This window comes from Bos grunniens, chromosome 18 (genome assembly GCF_055505025.1).
Source record: "Bos grunniens cultivar Pamir isolate PY7600 chromosome 18, Bosgru_T2T1.0, whole genome shotgun sequence".
NCBI lineage: Eukaryota > Metazoa > Chordata > Mammalia > Artiodactyla > Bovidae > Bos > Bos grunniens.
The window spans coordinates 8443300-8454315 of NC_141182.1; the positions used below are offsets into that span (position 1 = coordinate 8443300).

Here is an 11016-nt window from a genome sequence, read left to right on the forward strand (position 1 = left end):
ATATCTTCTGCTTCTGTTAGGTTCATACCATTTCTATCTTTTATTGAGCCCACCTTTGCATGAAATGTTCCCTTGGTATCTCTAATTTTCTTGACGAGATCTCTAGTCTTTCCCATTCTGTTGTTTTCCTCTATTTCTTTCACTGATCACTGAGGAAGGCTTTTTTCCTCTCTCCTTGCTATTCTTTGGAACTCTGCATTCAAATGGGTATATCTTTCCTTTTCTCCTTTGCTTTTTGCTTCTCTTCTTTTCTCAGCTATTTGTAAGGCCTCCTCAGACAGCCATTTTGCTTTTTTGCATTTCTTTTTCTTGGGGATAGTCTTGATCCCTATCTGCTGTACAAAGTCACGAAGCTCTGTCCATAGTTCATCAGGCACTCTGTCTATCAGATCTAGTCCCTTCAATCTATTTCTCACTTCTACTGTATAATCATAAGGGAGTTGATTTAGGTCATACCTGAATGGTCTAGTGGTTTTCCCTACTTTCTTCAATTTAAGTCTGAATTTGGCAATAAGGAGTTCATGATCTGAGCCACAGTCAGCTCCCAGTCTTGCTTTTGCTGACTGTATAGAGCTTCTCCGTCTTTGGCTGCAAAGAATATAATCAATCTGATTTCGGTGTTGGCCATCTGGTGATGTCCATGTGTAGAGTCTTCTCTTGTGTTGTCGGAAGAGGGTGTTTGCTATGACCAGTGTGTTCTCTTGGCAAAACTCTATTAGCTTTTGCCCTGCTTCATTCTGTACTCCCAGGCCAAATTTGCCTGTTACTCCAGGTGTTTCTTGACTTCTTACTTTTGCATTCCAGTCCCCTATAATGAAAAGGACATCTTTTTTGGGTGTTAGTTCTAAAAGGTCTTGTAGGTCTTCATAGAACTGTTTAACTTCAGCTTCTTCAGCATTACTGGTCAGGGTATAGACTTGGATTACTGTGATATTGAATGGTTTGCCTTGGAAAGAAACAGATTATTCTGTCGCTTTTGAGATTGCATTGGGTTATTGGTCTTATTATTATTGATACAAGATACAGATATATGATTTTCAGAGATCTTCTTCCATTCTGTGGGCTTCAGTTCTTTTTCATTATATCTTATTTTCTGACTATTGAAGTATACGTTCTCATGCTAACATATTCAAAAGATGGAGAAATGTATAAAGAGGTGAAGAAATAACCATTCCAATGCTTCCTTTTTTCTTTATCCTTTTAATCAATTATGTATTTATTTTCTGACAGGTAATATTTGCACAAGTAATTTCTAAAGGTTTAAAATAAGTCTCCTGCCCTGAACCCCAGGCACTCAAACTCCTTCTAGGAACATTCACTGTTACCACGTTCTTGGTGATTTTTTTGGAACTGGTCTATACATATAAACATATACGTGTCGATTTCCCTTAAACTGCATAGCGTATTGGCCTTCGCACCTGGCACTTGTCCAGTCTTTTTTCTCCTTTCCTATCTTCCAGCTCTACATAGTTTTCCTTATATAGTTAGGAGTTATCCTGATGATACAGTGTATCCATTAGTTATAGGAGGTGGAGGACAAACCCAGTTCAATGTTAGCAACACCAAGGCATTTATGGAAGGATAATAGGCGACTTGCAGACTCGCTGGAAGGGCAGAGATCTAGGTCTAGAATCGACATGACAGGAAGCAAAGCAAAACTAGGATGGGCTGCCCCCGCCAGGGTCAGGCACAGACTGCACAGCTGATGCTCTGGGCTCGGAGGCTCTGGCCTCTGGACCTGCTGCTGTTGAGCGCTGGGTGTCTCTGCTGCTGCCTTTGTCAGGTACGTGCCCTCTGACACCTGCTTCTCCCACCCCTACTTCTGAACACAAGCCCGGTGTTCCGAAGCCCTCCCTTGCTTCCATGGTCTTGGACAATTCTGCTCTGTCCCAGACCTCTGAGCCCCATTCAGCGAAGCAGACCCCTTGTACCAGTTATATGTTGCTGCATAACAAAGTCCCCATGGCTTGGAATCACAGTGCTCATTGATCATCTGTCACAGTCACTGTGGATCAGAGATTTGGGAGAGGCAGGGCACTTCTGGCTAGGGTGGGGAGTCTCTCGTGCAACAGCAACTGGGTGCTGATTTGTTTGGGGACCATCTCAAAGGCTGCTTCACTCTCATATCTGGTGCTGGGCTGGGGAGACTGAGGCTGGGAGAGTGGGGCTGGGGCAGCTGGGGCTCCCTTGCATCTCGGTGCAGTCTCTGCAGACTCTCCAGCACGGTGAGTTCAGGGGTGCTGGTCTTCTTAAGTCAGCTTGGGGCTCCTAAGGTGTGTGTCCTGAGCTGGGCAGAAGCTTCACACATTGTCCCTTCTGCGCCCTTCTATTGGGGTGCAGTTACAAAGATTGGCCAGGTTCCAGGGAAGGGGAGCTGGACGCCACCTCCCAGAGGAGAAAAGTCAGTGTCAGCTTGTGGAAGAGCAGGTGGGATGGAAAACACAGTCGCCCCAGGTGGCTTCTGGGTAACCTCCATCTCCCGGGAAGGCAGTGTAGCCACCAGGGCGTACCCTGCGGTGGGGGTCTCACCCTCACCGCCTGTGATTGTCTTCTCAGCCATGAGCTGAGCTCTCTGGTCATTCCAGCTCCCTGGGAAGCTGGTGGCGAGCCCTGTTCTCTCCATCTGGCTTGTGACCTCGTGTGCTAGGTTGAGTAGGGTCCATCCCAAATCCACGTGCGCTGGGAACCTCAGAAGGTCACTGCATTAGGAAACAGGGTCTTTGCCTGTGTAATCAAGTTCAGATGAGATCATATTGGGTTGGGGTGAGCCCTAAATCGGGTGGCTGGTGTCCTTACGGAAAGAAAAGGAGGGACCTCCCTGGTGGTCCAGTGGTTAAGACTCCACACTCCCGGTGCAGGATGCCCGTGTTCAAAACCTGGTCAGAACTAGATCCCGTATGCCGTCACTAAAGATCCTTCATGTTGCAACTAAGGCCCTGCGCAGCCAAAATAAACAAATATTGAAAAAAATAAAAAGAGAGAGAGGACACAGAGGAAAGATAGTGTACAGACCCAGACTCACAGGGCGAAGCCACGTGACAACGGAGGCTCAGGCTGCAGGGATGCGTCCAGCTGCCCAGGACTCCGAGGGCAGTCGGCAGCCGCAGGGACTGGGAGAGGCTCAGCCCAGATCCGCCCCCAGTGCCTGCAGGAGGAACCACCCGCGGACCCCTTAAGTCCGGACTCCTGGCTCCTGAACTATGGGAGAACGCATTCCTGTTGTTTTAAGCTCCCCGGTTGGAGGTTTGTTACGGCAAACCCAGGAGACCCATGCACTTGACGGTGACATTTGGTCCCCTGACAAATTGAGGGTCTGGCCGGCTGGTTGGCGGCTGAATTCCGACCTGATGCAGAGGCTCAGAACGCGCAGGAATGAGGCCTGGGGACACTGTGCCGTGTGGCCGAAGGAGGTCACGGGCCAGGAGACACGGGGGCGGTGCTGGCTCTGTGGACGGAAGGGACTCGGGTGACGCACGAATCACTGGTGTGTGTTTGCTTGCTCTGGTCTCTTATGTTCTAACCATGAAAATCCAGCTCGGCCTCCCCAGGTGCGTCCCGCGTCTCCCGCCTCTGGAGCGGCCCGGCTTCTGTCAACACAGGCGCTGTTTACAGTGGCCACGTCTGTGACCTTCAGGGCCGGGAGGACGGCTGCCCTGGTGGACTCAGGCTGTGCTTCCACGCTCACACTCGGGGCCTCGTTATTCTCCAAAATACTGAGGAATGGAGACCCACCCCAGGGCTTGAGGGAGGGCTCCCACGTCCTGAGCCCCCAGTGTGACCCTCGGCAGCAGTGGGGCGTCTTCCTCTTGGAGCCACTCCTCCTTTGCAGGTCGGCTCAGACATTGCCTCCCCTCAGAGGCCTCTGTGTGCCTCATCTAACAACGCCCTCACCTCCCCCATTTTATTTGTCTCCTTTCACCCCAAGGTCATCTGCAGTGACCTTATTACTGTGTTTCCTTGTTTTTATTTATTTCTTTGTATTTTTTGGCTGCCCCCTGGGGCATGTGGGAATCTCAGTTCCATGACTGGGACTTGAACCTGTGGTCCTGTGTTGGAAGCGGTCCTCATGCCTCTTCGAGAATCTCTTATCGGTGGGACCCTGGCTCTGTGGGGGACGGATTGACTACAAACAGCACAACGGAATTTGCAGGGTTGGGAGTGGGGTGGGGTCGTTTTATTGTCGGTTGTGGTGGAGTTACAGGACTTAATGAAGTTGCCCAAACTCACAGAACTGTGTACCCAAAAGGATGAGTTTTACTGAGTGTAAATAGTGTTTTACTCAAAAAAAAAGATGTTTACAAGTGATAAGGCCTAGGGTGAGGCCAAGAATAATTAATGCAGGTTTGGGGAAGAAACGGGAAGCGAGGATCCGAAAGTCTTCCTGGAGGCGGTGGTCCTCACACTGAGCCTAGAGAAAGGATGAATGTTTGTTGAACTTGAACCGGGAGGAAAGGAGAGAGGGCGGGATTTCAGGCAGAGGAACCCACTCAGTTCTGCAGAAGTTGAAGGCTGGATGTGCCCGGAGGGGAAGGCAGGCCTGGCTCCATTTCTGCAGGGCCCGCTCAGTCTTGCTCAGGCATTTGGACTTTCGAATGACCTTGTTGGCTTCTGGTTTGGAAAACTGGTTTGGAGCAGTAGGGTGGGATGAGGGGGCTGGCCTAAGAGCGGGAGGGCCTATCCAGACGTTCTTGGCCTACCATCATACATCCTTGGCTGAGGCACTTTGTCATTTTGTCGCTCCCAGACGTTAGCCAAGCACATGCCACTTCACCAGCAGAATGCAAGAGACACAGGGCAGTTTCAGCCCGTTCTTGTCTCCCCAGCTTCTGTTAACAGTGCCGGCAAGTGGCGAGTGCTTGGCCAATACCTGTTGAGTGACAGAGTGGTCTTTCACTGAGTAGAATGCATTGGAGATTCACCCTTGGTCTCACATCTAGCAGTGTTTTCTTCTATCCATGGGTGCTATTTCCACGCATGAATGTTTGTTTATCCCTTCACCAGCTGAAAGACCTTAGTGCTGTTTCCAGTTATTGGTTATACAGTGTTAGTCACTCAGTGATGTCTGACTCTTTGTGATCCTGTGGACCCCACCAGGCTTCTCTGTCCATGGGATTCTCCAGGGAAGAATAGCGGAGTGGGTTGCCATTTCCTTCTCCACAGGATCGTCCCAACCCAAGGGTCGAACCTGGGTCCCCTGCATTACAGGCAGATTTTTTACCGTCTGAGTCACCAGCATGGCCCAAGCTGCTATAAACATTAGGGTACAGATCTTTGCATGATTGTATGTTTTCATTTCCCTTGGGTAAATACCTAGATATGGGATTGCTGTGTCATATAGTAAGTATGTATTTCACTTGTTAGAATAAACTACCTGGCTGTCTTCTGAAGAGGCTGCACCGTTTTGCACTCCCGTCACTGGCTCCAGGATGTGTTTCTTCCTTGTTGTTTCAGCAGAATGCACTGATGTACACACTAGAGGGTGCAGAGGAGTCATGGACTGGAGTGGCTAAAATGCAGATTCCCCAGGCCCTACCCTCGCGGCATCCCTGGGTGTGTCTTAGACCTCCCCGCGAGCCCCCAGGAGAATCAGGAGTCCTTGGTGGGGGCAGAAAGAACCCCAGATCTTGACGCAAGCACTTGGTTTCAGTGTCCAGCTCTGCCGCTAGCTTCTGGGTCACCTCTGTGAATCATCTGTCGCCTCTGAGCCTCAGTTTCCTCATTAGTAAAATAGATGTGAAAATCACTGAGCTTCCTAGTTTGCTGTGAGGGCTTAATGCATTTACTGTGTGAAGGGTCCTGGTTCTAGGTAGGTATTCAATAAATGTTACCGATTTTGGTCAACTGCAAAGATTTTAAATGCTTCCTTCTCCCTTTAGCTAAAGGCCTTATATTTTAATGTTTTTATTGATGCGCAGCATAATGAAGAAAATGCACTGAAGACAAGTGTACAGTTCAGTGAATTCTCACACATAGAACTCATCCGTGACGCCAGCACCCCACCAAAACGGGACGTGGCCACATCCCTGGGGCTCCCCTCAGTTCATGCTCATCAACCGCCTTCCAGACTGACCTCTGCTGGACCTGTGACTGTAACGGCCTTGATTGTGAAACACTTTTGTTTTTCTAGTATAGCTAAGATGTGCTCAGTGAAGCTTATGTTGAAAACACAGAAGGCAGAAGCATAGAAACAGCCTGTTAACAAATTGAACAGCCTTTTAAAATGCTAATTTTTAAATTGAGATCTAACATAAGATTGCACAGGTTGTAAGCATAAGGCCCATACATTTTCACTGGGTGACCACCTCACGTTAATCACCAAACTGTAATTGAGAACAACACGGCAAGAACCGCTGTTCCAGGGGCATTGATCAGCTTTGCCCAAACAGCCTCGTTAATCTTATTTATAGTTTTTGATAATTTATTTTACTCAAGGATATTTGATTTACAATGTTGCATTAATTTCTGCTGCACAGCAAATTCACTTAGTTATACCTACATATACACATAAATATATATACATGTACATACATAAATACACACACACACACACATTCTGTTTCACGTTCTTCACCATTTGGCCCATTGCAGGGTGTTGAATATAGTTCCCTGTGCCATACAGTGGGCCCTTGTTGCTTATCCATCCTATAGATAATAGTGGGCATCTCCTAACCCCAGCTCTCGCTCCATCCCTACCCCCGGCTCCTCCTAGGCAACCACAAGTCTGTTCTCTGTGTCCATGAGTCTGTTTCTCAAATAAGTTAATTGGTGTCATGTGTTATTTTTTATTATTATTTTTGACATGTATTTTATGTATTTGGCTGTTATGGGGCTTACTGCAGCATGCAGTATCTCTTAGTTGGGCATGTGGGGTCTAGTTCCCTGACCAGGGATTGGACCTGAGCCCCCTGCGTTGGGAGTGTGGAGACTTAGCCACTGGGCCACCGAGGAAGTCCCCTGTTTGTACCATATTTTAGATTGCACAGTGTCAGCGATATCATATGCTATTTGTCTTTGTCTGTCTAACTTACCTTCACTTCGTATGATAATCTCTAGGCCCAACCATGTTGCTAACAATGGCATTATTTCCTTCTTTTTTATGGTTGAGTAATGTTCCATTGTATATATGGACCACGTCTTCTTTATCCATGCATCCGTCTGTCGACGGTTGTTTCCATATCTTGGTTATTGTGACTAGCGCTGCTATGAACATAGGGGTGCATGTATCTTTTTGGATTAGTTTTGTCTGGATATATGCTCAGGAGTGGGATTGCTAGATCATATGATAATTCTATTTTTAGTTTTTTGAGGAACCTCCATACTGTTTTCCACAGTGGCTGCGCCAACTTACATTCCCACCAACAGCGTAGGAGGGTTCCCATCTTTCCATGCCCTCTCCAGCATTTGTTATTTGTTGACTTTTAAATAATGGCCATTCTGACTGGTGTGAGGTGGTACCTCATTGTAGTTTTGATTTGCATTTCTCTGTTAAAAAGGTGTTGAGCATATTTTCATGTGCCTGTCGGCCATCTGTATGTCTTCTTTGGAGAAATGTCTATTTAGGTCTCCTGCCTATTTTTTGAGAAGCCCAAATTAAAACTACAGTAACAGAGGTTTTTCCAAGCAGCCCTCGATTTGAATAGCAGACTCCTACAACTCAATAGCAAAAAACAAGCAAACAAAACCCAAAGAACCAGCTTTAAAAATGGCCAAAACATGACAGCAATAATAAATCCATAAGAAAATTTTGAAGGTGATGGGTATTTATTGCCTTGAATGCGCTGACAGTTTCATGGGTATATGCAGAAGTCCAAATTCATCAGATTGTGCACTTTGATTGTGTGCAGGTTTTTTTTTTTTTTTTTGTATACTAATTATACCTCAATAAAGCTGGGAAAAAATGGGGTGTGGGGGTCTGACCACTCTCACGCAGGAGTTTCTATGTCGGGCCTGACCCTGACCAGGTCTGGAAGCCAGTTCTGGGTGGTACTTCCTCTCAGAGTCCTGCCACCCAGCAGCTGAGACTCGGCTTGTCCCCAGGGGACATGCACTTCTCTGAACAATATCAGGAAAGGAAGCCAAACTCAAAGCCTCTCAGGGGTTTTCGGCTGTTTTTGGCTGTGGGGGTGGAGGGAGGAGGCTGGCAAGGCTCTGGGGCAGGGCAGTGGGCCTTGGCCTGGCCACTGTGGCCACTGGCAGGGCGAGGAGGGCCAGGTTCAGAAGACCTACTCTCTAATCATGATTATTATGTGAGCAACTGCTACTTTATTGAAGGCTGTGTTGTGCTAAGCTGTGTTAGCCATTCATTCTTTAAGCAGCCTTCTAAGGTAGGTTATTTTCTTTTTCAATAGCTTTATTAAGACATAATTCACATCACATACGGTTCACCCATCTAAAGCCTACAGTTCAGTGGCCTTTAGTATCTTCACAGAGCTGTTCAGCCATTGTCACAATCTATTTTAGAATATTTTCATCCCTCCACAGAGAAACCCTATACCCCTTCCAAGACCCCCCATGTTCCCCTCAGTCCCAGGCAACTACTAATCTACTTTCCATCCCTACAGGTTGCCTGTTCTCAGTATCCCAAAAGTAGGTTGAATGATGGGGAAATTGAAGGTTCAGAGAGGGTAACTGACCAGCTTAAGGTCACACAGCTAAGGAAGTGGCCTTGGAATTTGAACCCAGATCTCCATGTCCTCCAAATCCACACTTTCTCACTGCAGCATGGGCCTTTTTCTTCTTCCTTCCAATAAGAATACTGAAAATAGTCAATCCTGATGGCTGAACTGTTTTGCCTGTTTTATCGCTTTGTTGTCTCATTTGATCCTTCTAATCACCCCTGGGAGGTAGGCACAGTTATTATACCCATTTTTGCAGAGAGGGAAACTGAGGCACAGGGTTGGGGGTGCTAATGGTCCCATACGCCATGGCTGCTAGCACATGGAAAAGGGTTATGAAGAAAAACACGGTCATCCTTGAGGACTGGTGGGGGGCAGAATAGCAAGTCCAGACAATGCTGATTAAAACACAGTTTTCTTTCAGATTATTCCCTCCCTCCCCCTTCTTCTTTCTTTTTATATGAAAAGGAAAAGAAAGTTCCCTCCACCCTTTGAGGTCACTTCCTGACCCATTTGTGAATCTAAGCGGAGTGGTTACACGCGCACTTCTCCCCGCCTGCATTCCTCCTAGTAATGCCGGGGATGGGTCACAGGCCTGTGCGCCCACGGGCTCCAGCACCAGACAGACTCGGGTTCAAATTCTGCTTCCACCGCCCCCCACGCCCCCATTTAATGCCCTTGAGCCCTAGAATAGCTAACTTGTGATGGGGACTTTCCACCACATGTATATCTGAATATACAGGGTGGCTTCTCCCCCCACCCCTTATGCCTTGGAGAAGAAATGTCATTTTGTATTTGAGCCTTCCCAGAACCAGGGCTACTATCTCAGTGACTTTATTCTGAACAAACGAGTTGCAGAAAAAGAGGCGATGTGGAGCCCCAAACACTCCCATTCATCGCATTGGATTCCTTTAGCTGTTCACCTGAAAAAGTGAAAACCGTGAAAAAGAGGAAAAGCAATTAAAAATATGAAAAAAATCAAACTGCTATCTCAAACACAACAGACATTTTAACTCCAAAAATGCTGTAGGCTCACAAGAAAAGTAAGCTGAAGTAGGTGCTCCGTGTTCTTCTTTCTTGCTTGATTCCCGGGGACCAGGGAGATCTCCAATCAGCACCTGTCTGGACCGAGAAGAGGAGCCAGGGCTTCCCACAGTGGTTTCCAAAGCCAATTGCCTTTAGTTTCATCTGATCAGCAAGAAATTTAACATGGTCCACTATACACATGGACTTTGTAATAATAAATTCTATACATACACGGTTGTACCACTGTATCATGTACATTAGGTAACATGTACCAAAATAGAAATGATAAAAAGGATTGATGGAAATATAAACTGAAGTTCTTAAAAAAAAAAAAAAAAAAGCAAAGAAATTTAACCCAGATTTATCATTCCTGGGGAGGTGGTCCCATGGTTTCAAGTGGTTTCAAGGATTTCTTTAAAAAGCCGTGCAATAAGTGATCTATAGGAAATAGCAAGTGTACACCCTGGGCTAGGAGCAGTGACAAATGAGTCCAGCTTGCCTAAAGTCAGCACATGAGCCCTGTGGCTTTAGATATCATACTGAAAATATGCCAGAGCAACATTCATAGATTTTTAAAAAATGCTGTAAGTCAAGTGGCTCAGGAGTAGAACCTGACGTGTCCTGACAGCTCTATAGGTGATAGAAAGGCTGGCTCTCGTCACAACGGACACGTCCAAGATGCATATGAAAGGTCTGAATGAAACAGCTCCGTGAAACAGGAAAGAGGAAAAGAGCAATATTTCTCAAAGAATATGTTACATCATACAATATGCGACTTGAAATAGGCTTGGTGTAGCTCAATGAATCAACTAAATCCCATCACTAGGCACTTGGCGGTGTCATCTATATGCTTAGAAGTTTATAGAGTGAGCCATAAAATAATCTCTCATTGGGAAAACGAGAGGTCAGTTCTCTTGGTATTCCATGTTCCCTAGAACAAACTTTTGGGACTTTGATCCTGTCTGACAGATGAGGAAGCTGAGCTTAGGGTATTTGTGGTTTGCACCATGTAGTAAGAGGCGGTCAGACACCTGCGCAGACTCAGTGACGATCTCACAGTAGGACCATGAACTGCCAATTCACGGGGATTACAGGGGAGCGTATTGAATGCATGTGTGCAGTAAGCACACGTGTGCAGTAAGCGCTCCATAAATGCTGGTCCCTCTGGACGTTCTCGCTCCACCTTGCAAGAGACCTGGGGCAGGCAGGTGGATTCCCCTCCCGCTGCCTCAGTTTCTTCCTCCGCCCGCGGAGGCGCGGTCCCGAGGCTGGCCCGCCCTCGGGGAGGGAGCACGCGGCGCCCTGGGTGCTCTGAGCAGTGGGCGGCGCTGGGCCCGCCTCGGGGCCGGGGGTGGGGCGGGCCGGGGCGCAGGGG

The 11016-nt window shown here is 47.3% G+C and overlaps 1 long non-coding RNA gene across 3 annotated transcripts in view; it reads left to right on the top strand.

Annotated features, from left to right (window-relative positions):
• The window catches only part of LOC147352991 (uncharacterized), a 44325-nt gene extending 36576 nt beyond the window's left edge, over positions 1-7749 (top strand). For all 3 annotated transcript variants that reach the window (XR_015145293.1, XR_015145291.1, XR_015145292.1), the window contains one exon: positions 5916-7749. This is a non-coding gene — a long non-coding RNA (uncharacterized LOC147352991). The remainder of the gene's footprint in view (positions 1-5915) is intronic.
• The last annotated feature ends 3267 nt before the right edge of the window (positions 7750-11016 follow it).